The sequence below is a fragment of the Pseudophryne corroboree genome, chromosome 4 (assembly GCF_028390025.1).
Source record: "Pseudophryne corroboree isolate aPseCor3 chromosome 4, aPseCor3.hap2, whole genome shotgun sequence".
In the NCBI taxonomy this organism is placed as follows: Eukaryota; Metazoa; Chordata; class Amphibia; order Anura; family Myobatrachidae; genus Pseudophryne; species Pseudophryne corroboree.
The window spans coordinates 229384516-229411324 of NC_086447.1; positions in this window are offsets into that span (position 1 = coordinate 229384516).

Sequence of the window (26809 nt, forward strand, 5' to 3'; positions counted from 1 at the left end):
CTGGTGAGGGTTACTCCCTGGCTATCTGTTCTCCCATTGGGAGTAACTATTACCAAGACAGGATGTAACCCAACCATTCCATTCCTAATTGGCTCACTGTGAGGTGTTACTGTCTCTGCGTAATGAACAGTCTCACACTTACCGGTGGCTATGATCTCCCCTGTCTCTTCAGTGGGAGACACCATCACTGTACTTACTGGTTGGGCCGTGCCCACCTGAGTTTCCTGCAAGGTGGCTTCCTGGATGAGGGTTGAGATTAGGCTGGATCCATCATCTTCCTACGACCTATGACCTTGTAATGAACTTAAGACAGGGTACAATATGCATGGGTTAGGGTTAATACAATTTACATGAATGTTCCTATCCTCTGCCGATGTACCATTGTTTGTAGCTGTTTCCTCCCCATCGACATGTGTCAGTGATGGTGTGCTCACAATCACATTCCTGTCAGGTTTGGAACTTGCTTTGTGAGCCAGCTCCCTTTGCACATCTCCCTCTTGTTGCCATATATTTAAACAGTCGTTATGTCTGATCCTTTGTTCCTTAGACTTGATCAGACATATTCTATTCCTTACATTCTGCAGTACCTCTGGTTTAAAACTACCCATCCCAGGAAATTATGCCTTATCCCCTCAGTCATACATCTCCATTCATCACAAAAAGCCTCTACGTGCGGACCATACTTACCACACATTACTAACCTTGCGGACCCTTTAGGGCCTACTGCTTCTTCAACCTGAACCCTGGCTGCTGAATGCCTCTTGTTTGTGAACTTGGCTCCCATTGTGGGCCTTTTTTGCACAAACACCAAATGAACAATACAAGCAGATGGTGAAAGTTCTTATTGAGTGCTTTCACTCACCCCAGTCCCTGCTGGCCTGTACTATGACCCACTGTAAATAGTGGGATCGTGATGTACCCAACCTTCGGACTGCTATCAGACCCTTCAGTACCGTAATTTTTTTCAGTGGAGGTTCTGTTGGAATATTTTCCTGAGAGGGCCAGCGAAAAATTCCTTTTCAGTATCTTTCCACTGGAATTTTTATAGGGTGAGAAACATACTATCGATCACCCTTTCCAGTGAATGTCTACCAGGGAGATTTCCTGAAGAACATCAGTGAAAAACCCATTGTTTACACAATCATGTCTGCGTATGCTTTACAAAGCGCCTATGACACACCTGCGCAAAATAACACAAATGTTATCACGTTGCGCTGTGCATAACACATGGACGTGCAGTGCAATTGCACGGCCTACAGATACTAGTTATCTATATGCCCTAAGATCACGGGAGTCGATTTTAAGCTGCACTCCTCAGCCGGAGCGTAACACTAAAACACTTCACAAATCACAAACTTTTACACTCCTTCAACACATTTCAGTATGTGCCAAACTTCGTTAAATGCACTAGGTTGTGACCCTTTCTCGCAGCTGAGCCCCTTCTAACTCAGGCGTTTTGTCCACGGGATCCGGTTTTTCGAGGTTCAATATGTCCACTCCTACTTTCAGCCCACACAAATACACAATGTTTTTTTCTGTACAGAAAATATCACTCCCTTTGATTGATAGCCTATCCCAGAGGTAGTACAGTTTAAACAATGTATTATAATAATCTGCTTTTTAAAATCGGATAGTTATTTGCTACTGTATGAATGTCTTCTATCCCGCCTTAAATTGAACTGCTATTCTGCGGTTATAACTTCACGCAACCTTGCGTAAACACGCGACTGTGTGCATCCCTGCGCCCCGTGCGCGCTCCTGTACACTTTCCTCTCGTATCGTACCACGTGTACAACGTGCGTCCGCAACTCACTAATCCACACTATATCACGATAAATGTGAGCAACAAAATACTACTGCTCACTAGCACAACACAAAATTGTTCCTTACACTCGCCGGAAGTCACCCACAAAGATAATCCTCTTTTGAGTGTATACTTAAATGCTTAGGCTCGAACTGCGTTTTGTGTTTTTATAATTACTCCCTTAACACACTAATTCAAATATATATATAGCAAATAAATGTATCTGATTTCACACAGATCTATAATGAGTATTATAACATATGGCAACAATATGTGAGAATGTATGCAAAGTATCGGTACGCTTTGTGTACGCTTTCATGCCAAAAGTTACACACAAATAATAAACGGCGGGTTACACCAGCACCTCTAAGACTATACAGAACAGATGTGGTCTAACAACACAGGATGGTTTTAAACACAATGCAAGGTTACTTAAGATGCGTCTCCACCCTTTGTTGATAGATCAAAGTCTGTTATGGCCTGCAAGTCTGTAAGAATGTGGTGAACCAGGTGAGTCCCCAATTGTTAAGTTCGTTTAACTTACAGGAAGAAAAAGCACTACCTTAATACAGAAATGTTCAGGCCGCTGCGACCTCAAAGTGTGTGTGTGTTAAACCTCTATGAAATGCATACACGTTGCGTAAGCACGCCGTCACGCTGTAAGCACAAAGTAGCTACACGTGTGGCCGAATACACTTTAACCCCTAACAGGAAAGGAATGCGACACCAATTGTATATGTTATGTTGTGGTCCAACGCAGCAACAAATATTTACTTAAAAGGAGTTCACAGAGAAATACAACAATACAAGAGAAAAGGCTATAACCAATGGATACATACGTTTGTTTGCCTCCGCCACCCGGATCCGGTCCTCAGTCAATCTGGAAAGATAACCTTCAGAGAATAGACTGAGGCCGGCCAGGAGGCTTGGTTTTTATACAATAGTCCAAAGCATGAAACAAAGGAAATTGTAATCTCTTCTTTCATAGGTCAAAGGGCTGGTCATTTACAGAACATGAGGGGTCATAGGTCGGTTTGAATAGGTGGGCGATACCTGGTCCAGGTGCACTTGCAGGTCTCCTCCACTGGGTTCCCGCCGAATATCAAGAGTACAGTAAATACAGTGTGATATTAATAATATATTAGCGTGCTACTTTCTGCAAACTGCCATCGGAATATTACCCTTGAAATACTGTACAGCTGGATACCAAACACATCATCCTTACCTAATTCTGTCCCCTCATATCCTGTAAAGTTGAATCCCTCTGTTGTTATACTTCCAAAGTAAATGTAACTTGCTGGTGTGGTGTGTGTAGGCTATGTGTAAATTATGCACTATGTGGATTAAATATCAGATATGTCTTTGTGGCTTTTCCACGTGAATGCATATGCTACCACATTTACTCATACCACGCGTTAATACGCAGGACTTTGTGAGCCAATATACGCAACCTGCAGGCATGCGCACGCACGGCAGAACAAGCACACCACGGAGGCCACTCTGTGTGGTGTTTGCACAGGATGCGTGTGGGTATAATATTTTCGACTTCGACAGTCCACCCTTTGGCAGTAAACAATAACTGCCACACATAACTAATAATACTGAAAATATTACATTTACAATATGTACAAAATTTTGGGTTACAGGGGAAGAGTTGTAGGTGGGAAAGATATAGCCTAGTGGGATAGGAAAAAGCATGTATATATGAGTAAATGTCTGAGGGGCATGTATCATCATGCCGTATATATTCTAAGTAAGCTTCGGGGTTCTGCGAAGTATACGTTAAATCCTCATCATCCAGTATTAAGGGTCTATACATGGGCAAACAAACACTACTGAGCTCTTTTGAGCCAATATATGCAACCTGCGAGCATGCACATGCACAGCAGAACAAGCACACGCACAGAGGCCACTCTGTGTGGTGTTTGCACATGATGCATGTGGGTATAATATTTTCGGCTTCGACACTATGCATAAATTTGTCCAACAACATTGTAAGCTGTCCTACATTTCTGCAGTGCTCTTACCATTAAAAATTTGGTCCCAATCTATGCCCTTTAGAGAATTCTTGAGCATGGTAAAATTAGCTGTTCTAAAATTATAAGTTTTAGTCGAACACCTGTATTGCTGTTTTTGGTAACTTATTTCAAATGCGACCATATTATGATCACTGTTTGCGAAGGGCTCCCTCACATTAATGTTAGATATTGCCTCTACGTTTCTTCTTATCACTAGGTCAAGTATAGTCTTATTTCTAGATGGTTCCTGAATCACTTGGGACAAATAGTGATCTGTAAGTATGTTCAAAAGCCTATTACCCCTAGCTGTACCACCTGCCTTTAAATGTCCAATTAATGTCAGGGTATAAAACTTCCCCCATTGCTGCAGTCTTTACAATTTGCTGTTGGAGTTGCGCTTCCTCAGTCATACTCATATCTGTCGGTTTATGGCATGTCCCTATTAGTAGCTTCTTTGAACATTTACCTCCAAGTATTATTTCTACCCATAATGACTCAATGTCATCACTAATACCTTCGGAAACAATTTCCTGTAGGTATAGTTTAAGGGTAGGCTTGACATAAAGACAGGTTCCTCCTCCCCTTTTATATGCCCTGTCTTTCCTGAAGAGAGTGTAGCCCTCCAAATTTACTGCCCAGTCAAGAGAATCATCCCACCATGTTTCAATGATATCTATGATGTCATATTGCTCACTCATAGCTATTACTTGTAATTCCCCCATTTTTCTTGATAGGCTTCTTGTATTTGCAAGCATACACCTCAGATTATTTACTCTTATCTCATATTTTTTTGCCTTGATAGACTTTCCTTGATTATGTGTGTATTCCTAGGATTTTTAATTTTGTAATTTTTTTTTAACTTTGGCCTATATTTCTGCTACCCAACTCTCCACCGCCATTTATCTTAATATGTCCCCCCTTGCTATTCTCACTGATGCTTCCATAGTTTCTTGCTACCCCCCTGGAGCCTAGTTTAAAATCTCCTCCAGCCTCCTAACCATCCTTCCCCCAAGCACTGCTGCCCCCTTTTCGTTCAAGTGTAATCCATAACAGCAATAAAGATGGCGCCTGACCGAGAAGTCTACCCATTGTTCAAAGAAATGAAATCCCTCCTTCTTACACCAATTTCTTATACACACATTTATCTCCCTAATCGCCCTCTGCCTCCCTGGGCTAGCGCATGGCATGGGTAATTTTTCTGAAATAATTACCTTAGATGTCCTTGCCTTAAGTTTCCAAGAGGGAGAAATGGAGAAATGTAGCAGAGGAAGAGGGATGGGATATGGTGAATTGAGGAGTTGGTGGTGGTTGGGAATGGATGAGGGCCATTACTTCCTCACCAGATACATGGGGGGAAAATGTCAGAGTTGGTGAGAGGGATGGGGAGGGGTGGTAAGGGACAGGAGGTGGCTGGTTGCTGATGGTCTGGTGGGATATGATGTCCTGAAGTATGGAGTCAATCTTGGATGTGAAATAAGCGGCAAAGCCAAGAGCATACAGTGAGGAGGGGAGACAATGTGGGAGTGGGCAGAGGAGGTAGTTGAAATTGGCAAAGAGGCATTGGATGTTTGAAGACTGGGAGGAGATGAGATTCTTGAAGCATGACTGTTTACCGAGGGATAGGGCAGCACTGAAGGACTAAAGCATAAGTTTGAAATGCAGGAAGTCTGCCTTAGAGTGTGATTTCCCACTGTTGCTCAGGGGTTGGATATGCGTGACCAGCGGTCAGGAAACCGCCAGACAGCATACCTCTGCCAGGATCCTGGCAGCGCTGCACTCGCTACGCTGCGGGCTCGGTGGCAACTAGTGGTTGCCACAGGTTCTATTCCAACTCTATGGGTGTTGTGGACACCCTTGAGTGGGAATAGTCCCTGTTGGTCGGCATGCTGACCATCAGGATTTTCTGGGGGCAGGATGTAAGGGGAGGTGTTGTGAATGCTGGTCTCCTGACCACCTGTCACATAACCGCATCCCGTTGCTCAGCAGTAAGTGAGCATTTTTAAAGATCTTGTGCATTTGTTGTGCCAGGGTTAAGATTTTAATCTGTGAGGATGAATAGTGGTCAGGGGAGTGACAGTCAAGAGCAGAAGTATGTGATGCATTGTATAAGGAAGTGGCTTGCTCAGGACATAGTGAATTGGAGAGAGAAGTGAGTCAAACAGGGAGGATAGGGATGAGAGGGGAAAAGGGGAGTTGGAGAAATCAGATATACTGTATCACAATGGTGACTGAAAACCAGATCCAGTGAGCTCCCATTCAAATGGGAGGGTGAGGATGTCCATTGGGCGAGACCAAGTGAAGAGGTGAGATTAAGGTGTTTAGATGCATAGGATTTTGTGAAGATATTGATAGGGATGTTGAAATCAGTTGTTTTATCATCAACAAAAGCCTAGTAAATTTCAGCAGTTTATGCCAATCAAGAAGTTGTTTGGTTACATTAGCTACTTCAGGATTTTGGAGAGTCAGTTTCTCAGCTGACAGTATTGTTTGAGGACAATAAAGAATGTATAAAGCTTGCAAACAAAAGATAAATGCTAGAAAAAACATGTTGATGTGAAGCTTCACTACCTTTGTGATCTAGAGGAGCGAGATGTGATTGTGCTTGTATATTGTGAGACCGAAAATATGTTGGCAGATGTTCTGACAAAGGGGGTCATTCAGATTTGATTGCTAGGCAGCAATTTTTGCTCTCCTGCATTCAGATAGTCGCCGCCTACAGGGGGAGTGTATTTTCGCTGTTCAAGTGTGCAATCGCTTGTGTACAGACTGGTCCTCCGTTATCTTGGCAGACTGAGGCGTTAGTCACGATCAAGCATTCGCAACATGCCTGGGCGCAAGGAGGCACGCCTAGTCGAAGGGAGGCGCACAGAGCGTTTGACGTTACCTTTGAGTGTAATACCTAGGATCATCCACCAGATGTCGCTTTTTAAAATCACCAATGCGCATGCGTGTGGTCTCCATTAAAATACAATACTGAACTACAATGTAAGAACTACTTTACTGGTGTGTCTCATTATGCTACAGTATGTCATACAGTCTATAATAGTATATACAGTACAGATGCAAATAGTACCCCATATACAGATGCAATCAAACAAGTTACAGATACAGTATGGTCTATTGATGTTAGGGATATGTGAGCATCCAAATCCCATAGTATTAAGTATAATGGGGAGAGATAAAAGCTCATCCCTAAGTTCCTGGATGCCAAATCACTGTGTGTATAGTTTATACAGAAGCAAATGAACGTGTTAAAACACTTGTGTATGCAGAGGCAACTAATGTGTGAAAGGAAAAATGTAGCTCATTGACTTTACAGATGTACAGTGCACGAAATGAGCATCCGAGTCCCCTAACGGCATAAACGAACAGCACTGGGAAGGAACAGCTTGTAACATACAGTAGCAAGTTTAATCTTTTTATGTATAATAGAGAGAGATAAAAGCTCCACCCTAAGTTCCTGGATGCCAAATCACTGTGTATGTAGTTTATACAGACGCAAATGAACGTGTTAAAACACTTGTGTATGCAGACGCAATTAATGTGTGAAAGAAATAATGTAGCTCATTGACTTTACAGTATGTACAGTGCACGAAATGAGCATCCGAGTCCCCTAACGGCATAAACGAACAGCAATGGGAAGGAATCACTCTTTGCAGTACTTTTACACATGAAGTTGTGAATCTTCCATATTCACTTTATTATTTTGTGTAATCCATTGTAAAACATTCAAAGGAAGGGGGCACACAGGTTTCACACAAATCGGGGTAAATCTGCAGGAGCGACTCATTCACTATCTTTATATACACAGCGGTAATGAGCACCTATAGACATACCAGTAAATATAAACTAGTGTATTCTGACACAACTAACTGTTTGAGCAACACAGTACTGCAGATCGTCAGCATTAGAGAATCTGTGTTGTGAGAATCTGTGTTGTACGTTATAAGCTGTTCATGCTAATTAGTACACTAATAGAACATACTGTACAGAGATACTAAGGACGGTGATTTGGCATCCAGGAACCTTAGGGAGGAGCTTTTATCTCTCTCTATTATGCTTAGAAAGATTACAATGGAGAGAGAATAAAGCTCCTCCCTAAATTCGTGGATGCCAAATCACTGTCCTTAGTATCTCTGTACAGTATATTCTACTAGTGTACTAATTAGCACGAACAGCTTATAACGTATTTATTGATTTATTGGTTTCTTTTTTTGGGTCCCGACAGACAATTCATATTTTTGACAATGTCTCTGACCTCCGCAGGTTAATCCCCACCTCCCACCTCACCCTTCCCCCTCCCCTTTATGCTGTTATGGGACTCGGACGCTCATATTGGAAAACATGGTATTTTCCACAGCCTCCCCTTACCCCCATTCCCTTTCCCACTGCCTTCCCCTACCCCCCATCCACCATCATTGTGTTATGCCGGACATAACACAATGAAGCCTGGCCATATCAGTGAGATCCGTGCAGGCCATCATTGTGTACAGTATTAAAGGAGATAAAAGAGTGTTAAAAAAATTCCCTGTGTGTCCTTTCTATTCTGTATTGTGGGCATCCCCGCTAGCTCGGCCGTTATGCTCAGATCTGCTATGGACTCCTGCGTTCTCAAGAGACCACCGCTATCTTAATAAAGACCACAGAGATACAACAGTGCACACAGGATTTATCAACATACATCAATATAATTAGAGATGTATTATTTCATTATATATGCATTTAGGTCATGACACACTGGCCACCTATGCGCATTTCTCTCCGTTACAGGGCTTCCTCAGGGCTATAGTCATTGGTGTTGGTTTATGCCTTAGGGTACTCGGACGCACATACTGTATTTCAAAAGCACAGTATTTTCACATGCCTCCCTCTACCCCCATCACCCTTACCCCCTGGGAGCCTGTACAGTTCATGCAGTAGACAGGTCAGGTTACAAGACATGTGCAACAGTATACTGTGTATGAAAATCACATAGAGAACTGCAGTGGCATTGATACTGTAGATGTGTAAATGGTACAGTAGCAGTGATCCCTTCTCATTAAGTACAACACAGATTCTCACAACACAGATTCTCTAACACCGACAATCTACAGTACTGTGTTGCTTGAACAGTTAGTTGCGTCAGAATACACTAATTTATATTTACTGGTATGTCTATAGGTGCTCATTACCGCTGTGTATTTTAGATAGCGAATGAGTCGCTCCTGCAAATTTACCCCGATTTGTGTGAAACCTGTGTGCACCCTTCCTTTGAAAGTTTTACAATGGATTACACAGCAAAAAATAATAATAAAGTGAATGTCATGGGAACACAAAAAAAAAAAGTTTGGCACTTTGGGAATCAAACCCGTGACTCTCAGCGTGGCAGACGGGAGCCTTCATCGCTAGCCAACAACACTGCATGGAAGATTCACAAGTTCATGTGCAAAAGTACTGCAAGGAGTGATTCCTTCCCAGTGCTGTTCGTTTATGCCGTTAGGGGACTCGGTTGCTCATTTTGTGCACTGCACATACTGTAAAGTCATTGAGCTACATTATTTCTTTCACACATTAATTGCGTCTGCATACACAAGTGTTTTAACACGTTCATTTGCGTCTGTATAAACTACATACACAGTGATTTGGCATCCAGGAACTTAGGGTGGAGCTTTTATCTCTCTCTATTATACATAAAAAGATTAAACTTGCTACTGTATGTTACAAGCTGTTCGTGCTAATTAGTACACTAATAGAACTTACTGTAAACATATACCTAGGACAGTGATTTGGCATCCAGGAACTTAGGGGGAGCTTTTATCCCTCTCCATTATACTTAGAAAGATTACAATGGAGAGAGATAAGCGCTCCTCCCTAAGTTCCTGGATGCCAAATCACCGTCCTTAGACTCGGACGTTCATTTAGTGCACTGTACATACTGTAAAGTCAATGAGCTATATTTTTACTTTCACACATTAGTTGCATCTGCATACACAAGTGTTCACACATTAATTGCGTCTGCATACACAAGTATTTTAACACGTTCATTTGCATCTGAATAAACTATTTTTTTTTACTCTGTCTGTCTGACCATTGGTCACCATCTGTGTGTACACTATGCAGTACAGAACTGTGTATTAACATTACAGTCATCACTGACCATTTGCCAGAGCTTGTACTGTAGATCAATCTGCCGCTATTCAAACTAAAGTAGTGGATTAGTGAAGCATTAGCCACCCAGTGGTGGAGATGTCTATTGCATGCTGACTATCTAGTCGCGCCTCAACGTGCCTGTCCGTGATTAAACTCAGCAACCTAAGCTATCGCCTAGGTGTGACTAAACCTCTGTATAGGCACAGAAACAGTCAAGATAACGGAGGACCCATCTGTAGCAGAGCTGCACAAACTGATTTTGTGCAGTTTCTGCACAGCCCAGGACTTACTTGGTCGCTGTGATCACATCAGGCTGTTTGGGACAGGATTTGATGTCAGACACCCTCCCTGAAAACGCTTGATCCCGCTTACGTTTTCCCGGACTCTCCTTGAAAACGGTCAGTTGCCACCCACAAATGGCCTCCAGTCAATCTACTTGCGAATGCCTGTGTGAATGCAGCTTTCACACCATCCCATCGCAGGGCACCGATCCCCGTTGTAGCTGTAGGAAATGCCGGTGCAGTGCGGCTCAGATGCACGTGCAGTTCGGATCTGATCGCCCGCTGTGCAAAAACACACAGCAGCGAACAGATCTGAATAACCCCCAAAGTCAGTCCGAAGGCCAAAGTTTGAGGACATTAAATACAAGGTGGCACTGGTTTGAGAAGAAGTTGGGGAGTGAGGGTGTTAGACCTGTGTAATTTTAATATTGCAGATGTCATTAGTGTTCATGTGCTGATAAATTAGATAAATAAGAAGTTAGCTTGTTTATCCAGACTCTGATACAGAAAAGGCATTCCTTCTCTCCCTTGCTCCATAATGAAAGCAGCATGTTCTGATTGCACGAACTGTACTTGAACCTGTTTATAGAGAAATAAAGAGTTCCTGTTGGATTATACCTTCTGCTGCTCCTATATACAGTAGCATGTCTGCTAACATCTATTTAAATTTAAACATTCATGTAGTATTGTTATTGTTTTCTACATATATTTTGCAGTGGTTTCTTTCTTAATGGCAGTCAATTTAGAAGCTGAGATTGTGCCAGAAGTCTGGATTCTGTGCAAAGTAGGATACTGCAAGTCTTCAGTTGGCCTTGAATTACAACACAAGAGTTGCATCTATTTTTAAATTAAGCGAGCCAGACATTCACTGATGAGTCAGGCCCTGTCAAAGACAAGATCAGCTTTTGTACCTTTGCATAATTCATAGGCTGATTTATAATTGGCCTAAGTATAAGCATAACAAGTGATTTTGCTAAATTGTAAATTGAACATATATACATATATATATCAAAGCAATAAACCTGACATTCCACTAGCTGCTCAGCCACACATTACCAGGCTTGGGTGCCCTCTTAGGGGTTAGCACAACCAAATTGAAGCAGAGGGAAGAAGGTGGAATTCCAAGACTGCATAGTCAGTGAAAAACATGGTGTTTAATCAGTCAACATTTCGTGGTCCTTAGCCCTTTTTTCAGGACACACTGGGAGTCCTGAAGAAGGGGCTGTAGACCCTGGAATGTTGACCAATTAAACATTACATTTTTCACTGATTATGCAGTTTTGGGGTGCGACTACTTTTTTCTGTGATAAATGGATTAGATAGATAGATTCCCCAATATTGAAGAGAAACAAGAAGGGCGTGGGAAGAGGAAAATGTTCAGAGTTAAGACAATTATCTCAAGGAGCTTTTAATATGGATCAAGATACAGTTTCTTAAGGATATGGTAAACAATGGACACTGCTGGATAAGAGAGTAAAGTTTAAAAAATTGTTGAGGTGGGAACAGGCTTCATAAGAGAATTATTAAATGATATGTGAATTAAACAGATCCAAGGGGCAAGTGGAGGGGGAGGAGTGATAAGAAGCCACATCAAAGAATATAATGCAGTCCAGGCTTTATATTGAGTGTGAGTGTCATTTTAAATGTTCGGCTCCAACCTGCCAAAAAATGAAGCATTACAAAGCTGCCCTAACCCAACTATAAAGTAGTTGAGTTAGGGCAGAACTATATATATATATCTATATATCTATATATATATATATATATATATATATAAATATATATAAAAGCATTATTTCCATCAGTACTGTTCAACAGTCCAAGAATATTTCTGAAGGTACTGAATGAGATTAGAATGTCAGAGTTGTGAAGCAGAGAGACAGAGGCTGAGGATAACAGCAGCAGAGTCAAGATGGAGGTGAGGGTGATGTTACGGAGGGAAAGAGCTTGGCCAGAGCAGGAGATAGGAGAGAATTCAATAAGTTGTAGAATATGGCAGGATCAAGAACTTCAAGGATGCTCTTGATAACCTTGGGAGAGAAAGGGGCAGTGACTAGTGTTGGGAGAGTTTAAAGGTAAGAGAGAGAGGGAAGGAGAAGTTAATGTAGCCAGAGATGATGTAGGGATGGAAGAATACTAGATCCAGAGAAGAAGAACTGAAATGGGGTGGGAAGGGGGTGGGGGAGGTGGTGGGGTGTAGTCCGTCCACTAAGATAAAAAGAGGTGGAAAAGAGAAAGTTGGAAGCACTAGCTTTTCTGTGGTATTAAAGTCACCCAAAAAGCCATTAGAGAGAAAGTGGGAAGTCAGGTTGAAAAAATATCTAAGAATAAAGGGCATGTTGTCAGTAGATGACTGCAACATTGGAAGCGGCAAAACGAGTGGACTTCAGTGGAAGAGAAGGAGAGAGAGAGCACAGTGAATAGGAAATTTAAGATGCAATCAAGTGAGAAGAATCCCAACATCATCCCATGTGTGTAAGCCATATAATACTGTATACAGATGTAGTCACACTCATCTTTCATGCAGCACCTGCTGTGCTGGGACACGGGTGCAACTTAGTATACCGAGCAGCGACTAGGCACACCATCCATTCATCCTACAGCCATGCATATGCACACATGTATCATAGTCACAGGCACACTAGCTGTGCCATCTTTTCCACGGGTTAAAATACTTGGCAGGAAAGCTGAGCCTGGCTACAGCTGTTGCTAAGAAATCCTGTTTTGATTGGATAAAACACATTTTTATTTACACATAAGAGTTTAGAAACACTAAATTTGAAAATATATTTTTAATGCTTTATTAACAAGAAACAGTCTGTTATTATCAATACAGTTTTAACATTTATATATAACATTTATTTATATATATATATATATATATATATATATATATACATACAAATAGGAAATTCAGCACTCACCATAGCAAGCTCACTTGTCCTCACAACATCAATACAGTGTACAATACATATGTGTATAAAGTATATATAAAGTCCATACAGATGTAGCCATGCTCATAAATGCAAAAGCCCTTACTCAATCACTGACTGACTTATCATTAATTCCCTTACTTCCCGATATGTTAAGAAGTTGAAATTTAACACAGATATTCTTTAGGTGGGAAATAGCAAACTACATAATTATAATTTAAAAAAACCTCCCGTAAGGGGATGAAAATGGGGTTGACATAATGATGTCATTACCAATGCGTGGCTTGCATTGCGTGAACTATAATGCAAAAATGGACAATCGGATCAAAATTTGGATTGCACCTCCAGTGTGTAGAATTTAATAAACTACAAAAATGCAAAAGCCCTCACTCACTCACTCACTCCTCAATAATTCTCTTACTTACAGATATGTTAGGAAGATTAAATTTGACATAGGTATTCTGCAGGTGGGAAATAGGAAAACTACTTAATTAGAAGTTTAATAAACCTCTCCATAGGGGATGAAAAGGGGGTTGACATAATTACATCATTACCGATGCGTGGCTTGCGTTGCGTAAATAATAACTCCCAAATGGACAATCGGATCAAATTTTAGATTGCACCTCCAGTGTGTAGAATTTAATAAACTACAAAAATGGTCCTGTCACTTTTTACAAAATCTGCTACGAGTGCTCCTCGGGTAATGCCAACAACCATGGATTAATATTTACTCACATTAAGACGTCTCATATTTACAGCTCTATAGATTAACCACATTTTTAACACTCCTTTATATTTACAACTGTGAAAATCAGAAACTCCCATGCAAAGAACGGGTAGAACAGCTAATATTAAATAAGTCCAATTGCCCACCACTCCTATTGTAGTATTTGTATTACAGTACTTGTTGAGGTGGCATCCTTGGGTCTGAGACCCTGTGTACAGTTGTGCTCATAAGTTTACATACCCTAGCAGAATTTGTGATTTTCTGGCCATTTGTCAGAGAATGAGAATGATAACTCACAAACTTTTCTTTCACTCATGGTTAGTGGTTGGGTGAAGCCATTTATTATCAAACAACTGTGTTTACTCTTTTTAAATCATAATGACAACAGAAACTACCCAAATGACCCTGATCAAAAGTTTACATACCATGGAGAATTGGCCTGATAACATGCACACAAGTTGACACAAATGGGTTTGAATGGCTACTAAAGGTAACCATTCTCACCTGTGATCTGTTAGCTTGTAATCAGTGTGTGTATAAAAGTTCAGTGAGTTTCTGGACTCCTGAAAGACCCTTGCATCTTTCATCCAGTGCTGCACTGATGTGTCTGGATTCTGAGTCATGGGGAAAGCAAAAGAATTGTCAAAGGATCTGCGGGAAAAGGTAATTGAACTGTATAAAACAGGAAAGGGATATTTAAACTGCCAATCAGCAGTGTTCAAACTCTAATTAAGAAGTGGAAAATGAGGGATTCTGTGGTAACCAAATCACGGTCAGGTAGACCAACAAAAATTTCAGCCACAACTGCCAGGAAAATTGTTCGGGATGCAAAGAAAAATCCACAGATAACTTCAGCTGAAATACAGGACTCTCTGAAAAAAAGTGGTGTGGTTGTTTCAAGATGCACAATAAGGAGGCATTTGAAGAAAAATCGGCTGCATGGTCGAGTCGCCAGAAGAAAGCCATTACTACGCAAATGCCACAAAGCATCCCGCTTACAATTCTCCAAACAGCACAGAGACAAGCCTCAAAACTTCTGGAACAAAGTCATTTGGAGTGATGAGACCAAAATTGAACTTTTTGGCCACAACCATAAATGTTACATTTGGAGAGGAGTCAACAAGGCCTATCATGAAAGGTACACCATTCCTACTGTGAAACACGGAGGTGGATCGCTGATGTTTTGGGGATGTGTGAGCTACAAAGGCACTGGAAACTTGGTCAAAATTGATGGCAAGATGAATGCAGCATGTTATCAGAAAATACTGGAGGAAAATTTGCACTCATCAGCCCGGAAGCTGCGCATGGGACATACTTGGACGTTCCAACATGACAATGATCCAAAACAAAACACCAAGTCGACCTATCATTGGCTACAACAGAATAAAGTGAAGGTTCTGGAGTGGCCATCTCAGTCTCCTGACCTCAATATCATTGAGCCACTCTGGGGAGATATCAAACGTGCAGTTCATGCAAGATAGCCCAAGAATTTACAGGAACAGGAGGCTTTTTGCCAAGAAGAATGGTCAGCTTTACCATCTGAGAAAATAAAGAGCCTCATCCACAACTACCACAAAAGACTTCAAGCTGTCATTGATGTTAAAGGGGGCAATACACGGTATTAAGAACTGGGGTATGTAAACTTTTGATCAGGGTCATTTGGGTAGTTTCTATTGTCATTATGATTTAAAAAGAGTAAACACAGTTGTTTGACAATAAATGGCTTCACCCAACCACTAACCATGAGTGAAAGAAAAGTTTGTGAGTTATCATTCATATTCTCTGACAAATGGCCAGAAAATCACAAATTCTGCTAAGGTATGTAAACTTATGAGCACAACTGTATATCAGTGGCAATAAGACGGCACTCACCAGACTTGTATAAGTGTAAAACTCACATCCTTTAATCCTACGTTCAAATAGAAGATGATGGGCGCATTTCCGAATTGTAGGTTTAAAGGATGTGAGGTTTACACTTGAACAATTCTGGTGAGTGCCACATTATTGCAACTTATACTGTATACATATATATAATATATATATATAATCTCAAAACAAGCCGGCACTCTGTCTCAAAGATAATGTACCTGCGTGCCTTTGCTATATAATCGACGCATCCATTCCAGTCAGAACTCTACAGATCCTGGACTAGGCATGGCACTAAAGGGTTTAGTATAATGTCCCTTATATGGAAAAAAGTTGCATACAATTCTGATTGCTGTGAAACATCAATACATGTTAAGTACACAACCAATGCGGCATTTTGGAGACACACCGGACTCCTTCCTGAGGGCTGAAATAACATGTACAACACAGTACGCAGTAGCATGACCTCGGCATACGCCAATGTGTACAAGTTTGAACAAGAAGAGAATTTGTCTTTAAAGAACCAACGTATAAGCACCATATTGTCTGGCTGACTCGATACATAGATGACTTGTTTGTGCTATGGTCATGTGGAGAGAAGCATTTTGCAATATGATGGAGGCTATAAATTTATTGTCATCACCTATAAAATTTACCAATACATATAGCATCAATGAATCAATTTTTTGGATGTGATGGTACGTAAAGATGAGGGGAAATTACAAACAACCATATTTTATGAATCTACATATTGGAATACATTGTTGGATGCAAGCAGCCATCATCCGGCTTTGTTAAAATATGGGCTTCCCTATTCACAGATGCCACGTGTTTCTCGTATTACCATGAATCGTGATGAATTATCAACAGCATTTGATGTGGTAGTAGACAAATTTAAAAGATGGGGATATGACTGGAAGAACCTGGACAAGACTAAAGCCAGAGTGATGAACATTGACCAAGCATCAATATTGCAGAGTAATAAAGAGTGATAAGAATGTAGCACATAAATTTATCTGGACAACCAAGTTTTCAGTGGTTAGTCCTATTATTCCTCACGCAGCTAAGGCTTTGTGGCCTGTTGTAACCACCGATAAATCTCTATCAGGGTTCCATTATACCAATATTATGACTTGCTACAAGAGAGAGAGAAGTCTGCGATACCTTCTTGTAAAAACATATATTACTAATTACTCACCCAAACCAAGTCTCTTTGGTCATGTCAAGAAACCTGGTTGTTACCGTTATCCTTCTTGTACCACCTGCAATCACTTGATTACTGGGACATCATTTATCCATCCAACTACACAAAAGAAGTTTGACATCAAACACGTAGTGACTTGTACTACCAAGTTTGTCATATATTACTGTATATCACATGCCCATGCAATTTACTATACGTTGGTCTGACGAGCCACACTTTTAGAGAACGTATGGGTCTACCACCTCCTTCCTGCATTTGCAATCGCATCTGTGATGATCATTTTTCCCCAATGCCGGCCGCCCACATCCTTCTCTCCGAATGCTTTTGCCTGTTTGTTCGCATCCCTGTGATGCGATTGCATGACCCATTCTGCACATGCACAGAACACGTCCTGCACTTTCGCAGTTCCCGACCATTGGGAAACTGCAGTAAGGATCGCATAAGCGATCCTTCTGAATTAGGCTCTATATCTGTCTATACTTAATATATACCACATGAGGATGCTAGTGTTGACAGCTCAGTGTTTAATTATTGTTACATAAACAATACAGACTTTTTAGATTTTTCAGTAATGTAAGGATTTGGCAACTCTGGATGGTGTCAAGCCGCCCTCCTCAGTGAATATATACATCCAACAGATGGTTTTATTATTATTATTATTATTATTATTATAAACAGGAGATGCTATTTTTCTATCTACCTACATACCTACCTACCTACTGTACCGACACAGACACACACAAAAGGTAGAGCAAATCATTGTTACTATACAACATCACATACTGAACATGTAAGCAATAACTGTTTACCTATTTTATACATTTCTCCTAGGGGAGTATGGGGACGTGACCTTTTGTTATTTACCTGTATGACAAAAAAGCATTACCACAGTCCCTTGTGCTTTATGAGTATATTTCAATTCAGCATTCATTTATTTTTAAATTGTAATGAATTACAAGTAATGAATATAAAAGTAACGGAAATGACTCATTGGACAGAGGAAAACGAAATCCATTAATGTCCACATGCCTCAACTAAATCATATACTGAATGACTGTTCCTTTATATGATTACACTTTTTCCAATGCTCAATTTTGTTTTCTCTGGCAGCAAAAAGTTCTTTTAAATATTTAAAATTGGGCATAAACGTGCAGCAATTTATTTCTTAATTCTAAAATATAATTTGCAGAGAAAGAATAACAAATAATTAAAACTTTTACTGACTATGGATATGTTACAGATAAAAAGAATAGATTTCTTAGCGTCTTCTCTGCATCTAGTAGTTATCACTGAGAACCAAGTTGCCAACCATACTCATTATACAGAATAGAAGAAAGAAATTTTATTCTGAAACCTAGCACTATTTCAATCTCAGATATTGACATCAAATACAACAAACATTCTTATTTTGTAAGCATACTGTATATACATGACATGTGTAAAAGGAATAACAGATTTACTGTATTACAATGTAAAAGCAAATACATGCATCAGTGGCGTAAGTTTGTCCCAGTTGCCCGGAGGCAAGATAAATATTGGTGCCCCCCTATTTCCTATATTAAGATAAATATATGTATGTATGTGTGCGTATGTATATGTGTGTGTGTGTGTGTGTGTGTGTGTGTGTGTGTGTAGTGTTCTGAAAAAAATGTATATACTGTATTTAATACATTTAATTGTCTTTTATTTTAAATCACACGTTTCTTAGCAGTCACACCCAGTATTAGAACCCATGACCTTTTACACTAACAGCAGACACTTTACTGATGGAGTTATTTGCTCCTGTAGAGGAAGCATGAGAATTCTAACTATATGTGTAATTGTCAGAGAAATATCTTCATATAGTTAAAATTCTCATATTTCCTGTACAGGAGCAAACAGCTTCATCAGTAAGGTGTGTGCTTTCAGTGTAATAGGTCGTGGTTTCTAATCCTGGGTGTTACACTTGTAAAATGTGTATATTCAGTATAATAAAGAGGGTGTGATTTGTAAGGTGCAGGGACCAGTGAGGAAGTCGGCCACTGAAAAGGCAGTGGCAGCTATCAATTAACTTAATTCAATAGTGTCACAGAATGGGAGGAGAGGTGCCCCCCTTCAGAGCAGGTGCCCGGAGGCAGATGACTCCGTTGCTTCCCAGAGTTCTGCCTCTGACATGCATGCATTCTATGCTCATAATGATGAGCCTAGTCTACCAGGCAGGCATCATGATTTGAAGAGCATATAGCACACAGTACAGTATGATATGATACAAATAATCATATGCAGTATATGATGATTTGATGTGCGACATTTGCACATCTGTGTGCAACTGAGGTCCTCAGAGATGAACGCAGATCGCTGCATATGCAGCCAGATCTGCATTCATCTCCTCACATGCTGGGGGCCGCCCAGCACAGAGCAAGACCGCCCAGCATATGTAAGGCCACCTCCTGATGCATCGGCAATTAGATTGCGGATGCATTGGAACTAAGGTTGACCCATAATGCCGCGACAACGCCCCCAAATGCCGCTGCTGTCGATCACACCGCGGAAGGAAGCGGCTGCAATGTGTAAGGTCACACACGGGCACAATGACTGGTGTGCATGCGCAAACCACCTGGTTGCGGCCGCTGCGTGTGAACGAGCAGCTGCGTCTAAGTCTGAATCAGCATAAAAGAGTTTTGATGCAATCTCAGGGATATGATAAAAAAATGGCCTAATTCGCTAATAATCTCCTCCTCAGGATTTGTCATTTCTGAGAACACAAGTAACATTATACCATGATTTGTGCACACAGTAAACTTGGTGGTTGAGAATTTCTTTAAAAGTGACAGGTCTATGCAGGAGATACTGGCTATGGTTCGTAAAATTTTCAGCAGCTGCTGCAAGGACAGTTCAATTAGCCATGCCACCACCAAAAGCAAAAGGTTGTAACCAGGTGGAATTCAATGCCAGTCTGAATCAGGTTGTACCCTTCATTAAACATCTGGAAAAGCAGATAGGGAGCTGATGGAGGAGATGAAACAAATTGATTCTGCTAAATATGTTGGACTTGAATATCAGGTTATTTTTTCACTTTGCCAGGACACAAGTGTTTGCAACATCTTGCAATAGTAACAGTACGTATTGGCAACCATTCTAGATCCTAGGTTTAAGTTCAATGTAAAATCTTAATTTTCAGTTGACACAGCTCTTAAGAGATACAGTACAAAGGGCTACATGTGTGCAAGTTATCAGATAAAGTGGCACATGACACAGCAATGTCTCTTGCTTCATCTTCTCCAGCAAATACTAAGTAGAGGAATATCAGATCTTTTCCAAGAGAACCACTGGTGATGATTAGTTAACTCAAAATTATGAAATCTGGTCAGGCTTAAAATAATTGCCTGCATATATTTACACCTCTACCATGACTCTGTGATACAATAACAATTAATAGTATGGTGGATAATTAGTTTAATGATAATGTACAAATTATCATCTCACACAGTCCCTTTAAATACTGGGAGAAAAAAAAGGCAATTTGAAGCCCCTTGTACAAACTCATGTTGGTTTACTTAAGCTGCGCACCCTCCAGTGTGTACTCAGAAAAAGTGTTTATCACAACCAGAACCTTGTAAGCAATAAGCAGAGGATACTTCCAAACAATGTTTAAAAGCTGATGTTCATCAAAATGAACTACAAGTTCAATGAAGAAGACCTGTGTCACCAATTACAACAAAGAGACTACTTCTGTAATGGTGGATTCCAGTGAGGATGAGCTAATATTGTGTGATAATGATGTTAACAACAGTAATGAGGGTGATGGTGAGGATGATGATGATGACATCTCCCAAAAGTGACTATGACTAACATCACTGTTAGCCACCTGAAGCCCATTGGTAGCTTGATTTAACCAAATGATCAAGATGTTTTCTATTGTGGGGGCCCAGACAATACAAGAACTTCAGCAACAAAAGCACCAGTCCCTGTTACTGAAGTGCTTGGTTTGTGAAATGTGTTACTATACAACATAAGAGTGGGTAGGGGTTCCCAAGGATAGTTCCATAAAGCACCACTTTATATTATGAACTTTGCCAGGATTATGTTTGTTTGGCAGGCAGCACGTTTTACTGTACATTACTGGGACATTGCTGTTCAGTATCTTGCAAGAACATTCATCATCGGTTTCTCATCCAGTGGTATAGGCCCATTTCCTTTAACTACTCAATAGATTGAGTAGTATCATCAAATCATATAATCTTCATATAATCTCAAATCGTATAATCATGTCATCAAGTCTTATAAACTTCAAATCATAAAATTGTATCATCAAGTCAGACAATCTTCTACTAAAATTTAAATCATACAGTATAATTATTTGATCAAATTATATAATCATATAAATATCGGCTTGGTTGATACTGTTGGACTGGCCCCCACCCCTTCCCTGTTGCAATCAGTGGGGAGGCCAGGCGAAAGGACTGACTGCTGCTGCTTCAGCAGCTTCTCTCCCTCAGTGCAGTACAGGCTGCTGTGTGCTGAGCTAGGGAGAGAGGCAGCAGCAGCAATCAGCCTCCATCTGATGTGCAGAGGGGAGGTGATCGCACCTGCCCCCCACTGCGCAATTTCCCCATCACCCACCACCTTTTATTAACTATATAATGAAATCATATGCCATTCCAGCATTATTGGCATAGCAAATAATATTTTAAAATGCTCAGCACATTATTCATTTATTAAAATACACATTTAAATATTTTCCATGACATACAGCAAAGCCAATGCACATTTCGCTATAGTTATGTTTCTGGTGCAGGAACTTTTTGTATTGAGTTATTGTGTGCTTTGTGAAGTTAAATTTTAGCAACTCTTCCTTTCCCTGCACAGAACACTATATTTAACAAATAAAGTAGAAGGTACATAGTATATAGAGATGTGCACCGGAAATTTTTCGGGTTTTGTGTTTTGGTTTTGGATTCGGTTCCGCGGCCGTGTTTTGGATTCGAACGCGTTTTGGCAAAACCTCCCTGACATTTTTTTGTCAGATTCGGGTGTGTTTTGGATTCGGGTGGTTTTTTTTTCAAAAAACCCTCAAAAACAGCTTAAATCATAGAATTTGTGGGTAATTTTGATCCCATAGTATTACTGTCATGACTGTGGTTTTGTGAACCCGGTGTTAGTGAAGTCTGTGCGGGCGACTGGAGGATTATATGAATACTACCACTGACCTGGTTTGGGAGTGTTGTGAACTCGGGGTTTCTTCCGGTGACTGGGAAGAGGAACCGCAGCAGAGATGGCCAAATCTAGGTTCTCCTCATGCAGGATTAGGTCGGCAGACAGGAGGCACGTGTGGATGCTGAAGGTCTCCTGAAAGACAGAACTGGAAAGGTGCTGATGAATCAGTGAAGATACCAGGTACAACTGTGCTAAAGTGCACTGTTGCTTGGAGACACTGAGATGCTTGGAGAAACTAAGGTGCTAGAAGGCGCGGAGGCGCTTGGAGACACTGAGGTACTAGGAGGCACGGAAGTGCTTGGACGCACTGAGGTGCTTGGAGGTACTGGGGTGCGTAGAGACACTGGGGTGCATAGAGACACTGGGGTGCGTAGAGACACTGGGGTGCGTAGAGACACGGAGGTGCTGGAGGCACGAGGTGCTGAGGCACGGGATGCTGAAAGCACAGAGTCACTGGAGGCACGGAAGTGCTTGGACGTACTGAGGTGCTTGGAGGTACTGGGGTGCGTAGAGACACTGGGGTGCATAGAGCCACTGGGGTGCGTAGAGACACGGAGGTGCTGGAGGCACGAGGTGCTGAGGCACGGGATGCTGAAAGCACAGAGGTACTGGAGGCACGGAAGTGCTTGGACGCACTGAGGTGCTTGGAGGTACTGGGGTGCGTAGAGACACTGGGGTGCGAAGAGACACTGGGGTGCGAAGAGACACTGGGGTGCGTAGAGACACGGAGGTGCTGGAGGCACGAGGTGCTGGAGGCACGAAGATGCTGGGGGGAACGGAGGTGCTGAGGCACGGGGTGCTGAAAGCACGGAGGTACTGAGTCACGGAGATGCTGGAAGCACGGAGGTACTGAGTCACGGAGATGCTGGAAGCACGGAGGTACTGAGGTACTGAGGCACGGAGGTACTGAGGCACGGAGGTGCAGAGACACAGAAGCCACAGGGATACGGGAGCTCTGGAGATCACAACTACAACAGCAGTAAAACTGAAACACGACAGCTGTGGTTTTCAGTGGAGAATACGGAATTCAGTACTGTGCCTTTAAATTGAGACTCATGGAAATGGTAAAATCAATGGCAACACAAAAGTAAACCAAACGGTAACAAGGGAACAGAGTTTCCACAGGAACTTAGGTACAAAGATTACCTTTAGAGAGCTCAGCTTGAATACTCACACAAAGCTGTGTGTGACACGAGGAACTGGCCCAGTTTCTAACTCAGCCTCCTGATTTATACTTCCTGGTCCTTGGTGATTGGTGAGCAGGATTAGGTGATGCAGAGAGTCTCAGGCTGGCAGAGGATTGAACAACTCTGGGTCAGGTGAACAGTCACTGTCATGTGACTACTCTAGCCAAGGCTGTGATGTAGAATGAGGCCTAGCAGGCCGAGAGAACACTGAAGCCTGAACTTCTGCAAAACACAGGATGCTTGCTTTTAGACCTAAAGTTCAGATTACTGAATTCAGCCTCACACAGGAGATCACCACAGGTGGAGCTAATTAACTATTACCTCTCAGGCAGAGAACTCAGGAAAACTCATAGTGCTGACAAGCTGTTTAACTCCGTGAGTGAAAAGACACAGGATCCAGGACAGATGGCAGGGGTAAGTCACCAAATATAAAACCTACAGTCAGGATTGTGACAGTATCCCCCTCTTCAAGGGTGGACTCCGGACACCCATCTTGAATCTTAGAGGAACTTGATGAATAACTTGTACACAAAGCTTCTAAAAAGTGGAAACCAGAGGGTCCAGAAACAAAACTTAAGCTGGATTCTTTAGAAGTCTTCCTGATCTTCCTTCAGAACAGGTAGACCATCCATCATTGACAAAACTGGAATTTCCTTCATCTGAAAGGACTGAGGAATAAACTGTAGAAGGTTTCTATCCTAGATTAGTAGTACGAGAGGATTGTGCTTTTGAAGCTAGCACTCCACTGAGGCTTAAATTAATTCTTGTTCTATAGTGAGGACTTTTCATACCGAGACCTGTAGAGTTTTTTGGTAATTCTGGATCCTCTTCATGCGTTAAAGTATAACAGGAACGAATGGGACCTCCCAGGAAAGGAGTAGAATCATGAACTGAATCAAATTCAGAGTCTGAGTCCAAGTCTATTGGAAGATACCAGTCTTCTTTGGGAGTAACTACATCCGTTTTGTAAGCTGCATTAACAAGTTCAGAATAACACAAGGAACTTGGAGTGGAATCAATGGAAACATAACCAACTCTTAAATCAACAGGCTGTTGTCTTTGTACAGTTTCCCAATTCTTGGCATCACTGAAATTCTTAAGGTATTGGTTCATCAAGGCATTATCTTGCTCAGAAAGCGAGGAGTCAAAAAACGGAGCATTGGCTGAATGTTCAGAAGACTGAGTGGAGGATGAAATTGGACTCAAGGAAACAGATGTCACTGAAACATTAGACTGAGGTACACATTCAGACATTAGGTCAATAGCCTTGGTATTTTTTTTTTACTTTAGATGCTACAGCAGAATTATCCCGACATTGATGAGAAAATATCCTTTCTGAAGTTGCCTCACTGGAATCCTCAAATGAGACTGAAAAGTCACTTGAAATCTCATTCTGGATGGTGATGCTAGTAATTTCCCCTGAAGCTGCGACACTCGCGTCTGCGACTGAGGCAAATGACTCTGATGACTGGATTGAGAAAGCAACATCAGTATCCTTCTCAGCAATATTAGTCTGATGTCCTTTATCCGAATCAGCAGATGGAACATTAGGTTGCTCAGACAAGCTTAGGGACAAAGCTGAGAAAACTGTACTCAGATCGGTATCCGGCTCTGTAGCACATTCAGACTTTAAGTGAGTAGCCTTGGGAATTTTCTTGACTTTGGTGGCTACAGCAGATTTATTCTGACATTGATGAGAAGATGTATTAGATTTCCCTGCAGAAGTTGTGGACTCAAAGCTGGAAGACGAGGAAACAGAATCAGAGACAGACTGAAGTCTAATTTTAGAACTAGATGGTGGAAGTCCTTTACTGGGACCAACTGACAAAAGTTCTTTACTCGGACCAATGCTTGGAATCGGTTTGAGTCCAGATGAGTTTGAACAGACTGAAACTGGAGAAATCTCTGGCTGGACGAGTAGGACTGGATTAGATCAGAGGATACTTGAATTGGCTGGAGCCAAAGGAGACTGACCAGGCTGGTCCTGGAGTATCGATGGACCAGCTGGAACCGGAACGGACTGACCAGGCAGGGCCTGGAGTATTGCTGGACCGGCAGGAGCCCCCTCTTCACGGGGCTGGGCTGAGGCAAGAGCCCCCACTTCACGGGGCTGGGCTGAGGCAAGAGCCCCCACTTCACAGGGCTGGGCTGAGGCAAGAGCCCCCACTTCACGGGGCTGGGCAGCACTCTGTAGACTCTCTGGCTGGGCAGCACTCTGTAGACTCTCTGGCTGGGCAGCACTCTGTAGACTCTCTGGGGCTGAAACCTTTGAACCCCTCACAGGGGCTGGAGATACGGACGCCCCTCCTGGGGCTAGACACTCTGAAGACACCCCTCCTGGGGCTGGACACTCTGAAGACGCCCCTCCTGGGGCTGGACATTCTGAATACGCCCCTCCTGGGGCTGGACACTCTGAAGATGCCCCTCCTGGGGCTGGACACTCTGAAGACGCCCCTCCTGGGGCTGGACACTCTGAAGATGCCCCTCCTGGGGCTGGACACTCTGAAGACGCCCCTCCTGGGGCTGGACACTCTGAAGACGCCCCTCCTGGGGCTGGACACTCTGAAGACGCCCCTCCTGGGGCTGAAGACACGGACGCCCCTCCTTGGGCTGAAGACACGGACTCCTCTGTGACTCTAAATGGCTTAAACATTCTTCTCTGGACACCCAACTTGGGATAAGGTCTTTTAATCACCGGACCCCAGTCATAAATTTGAGTCTCTTTCAGAGTAGCCATCTTGATACCCCCGTCAGCAGTAGCAGGATCGGCTACTGTGGATGACTTGTAGACATGAGCACTGTGATACGTAGAGACACTGGGGTGCGTAGAGACACGGAGGTGCTGGAGGCACGAGGTGCTGAGGCATGGGATGCTGAAAGCACAGAGGCACTGGAGGCACGGAAGTGCTTGGACGCACTGAGGTGCTTGGAGGTACTGGGTGCATAGAGACACTGGGGTGCGTAGAGACACTGGGGTGCGTAGAGACACGGAGGTGCTGGAGGCACGGGATGCTGAAATCACAGAGGTACTGGAGGCACGGAAGTGCTTGGACGCACTGAGGTGCTTGGAGGTACTGGGGTGCGTAGAGACACTGGGGTGCGTAGAGACACTGGGGTGCGTAGAGACACTGGGGTGCGTAGAGACATGGAGGTGCTGGAGGCACGAGGTGCTGGAGGCACGAAGATGCTGGGGGGAACGGAGGTGCTGAGGCACGGGGTGCTGAAAGCACGGAGGTACTGAGTCACGGAGATGCTGGAAGCACGGAGGTACTGAGTCACGGAGATGCTGAAAGCACGGAGGTACTGAGGTACTGAGGCACGGAGGTACTGAGTCACGGAGATGCTGGAAGCACGGAGGTACTGAGTCACGGAGATGCTGGAAGCACGGAGGTACTGAGGTACTGAGGCACGGAGGTACTGAGGCACGGAGGTACTGAGGCACGGAGGTGCAGAGACACAGAAGC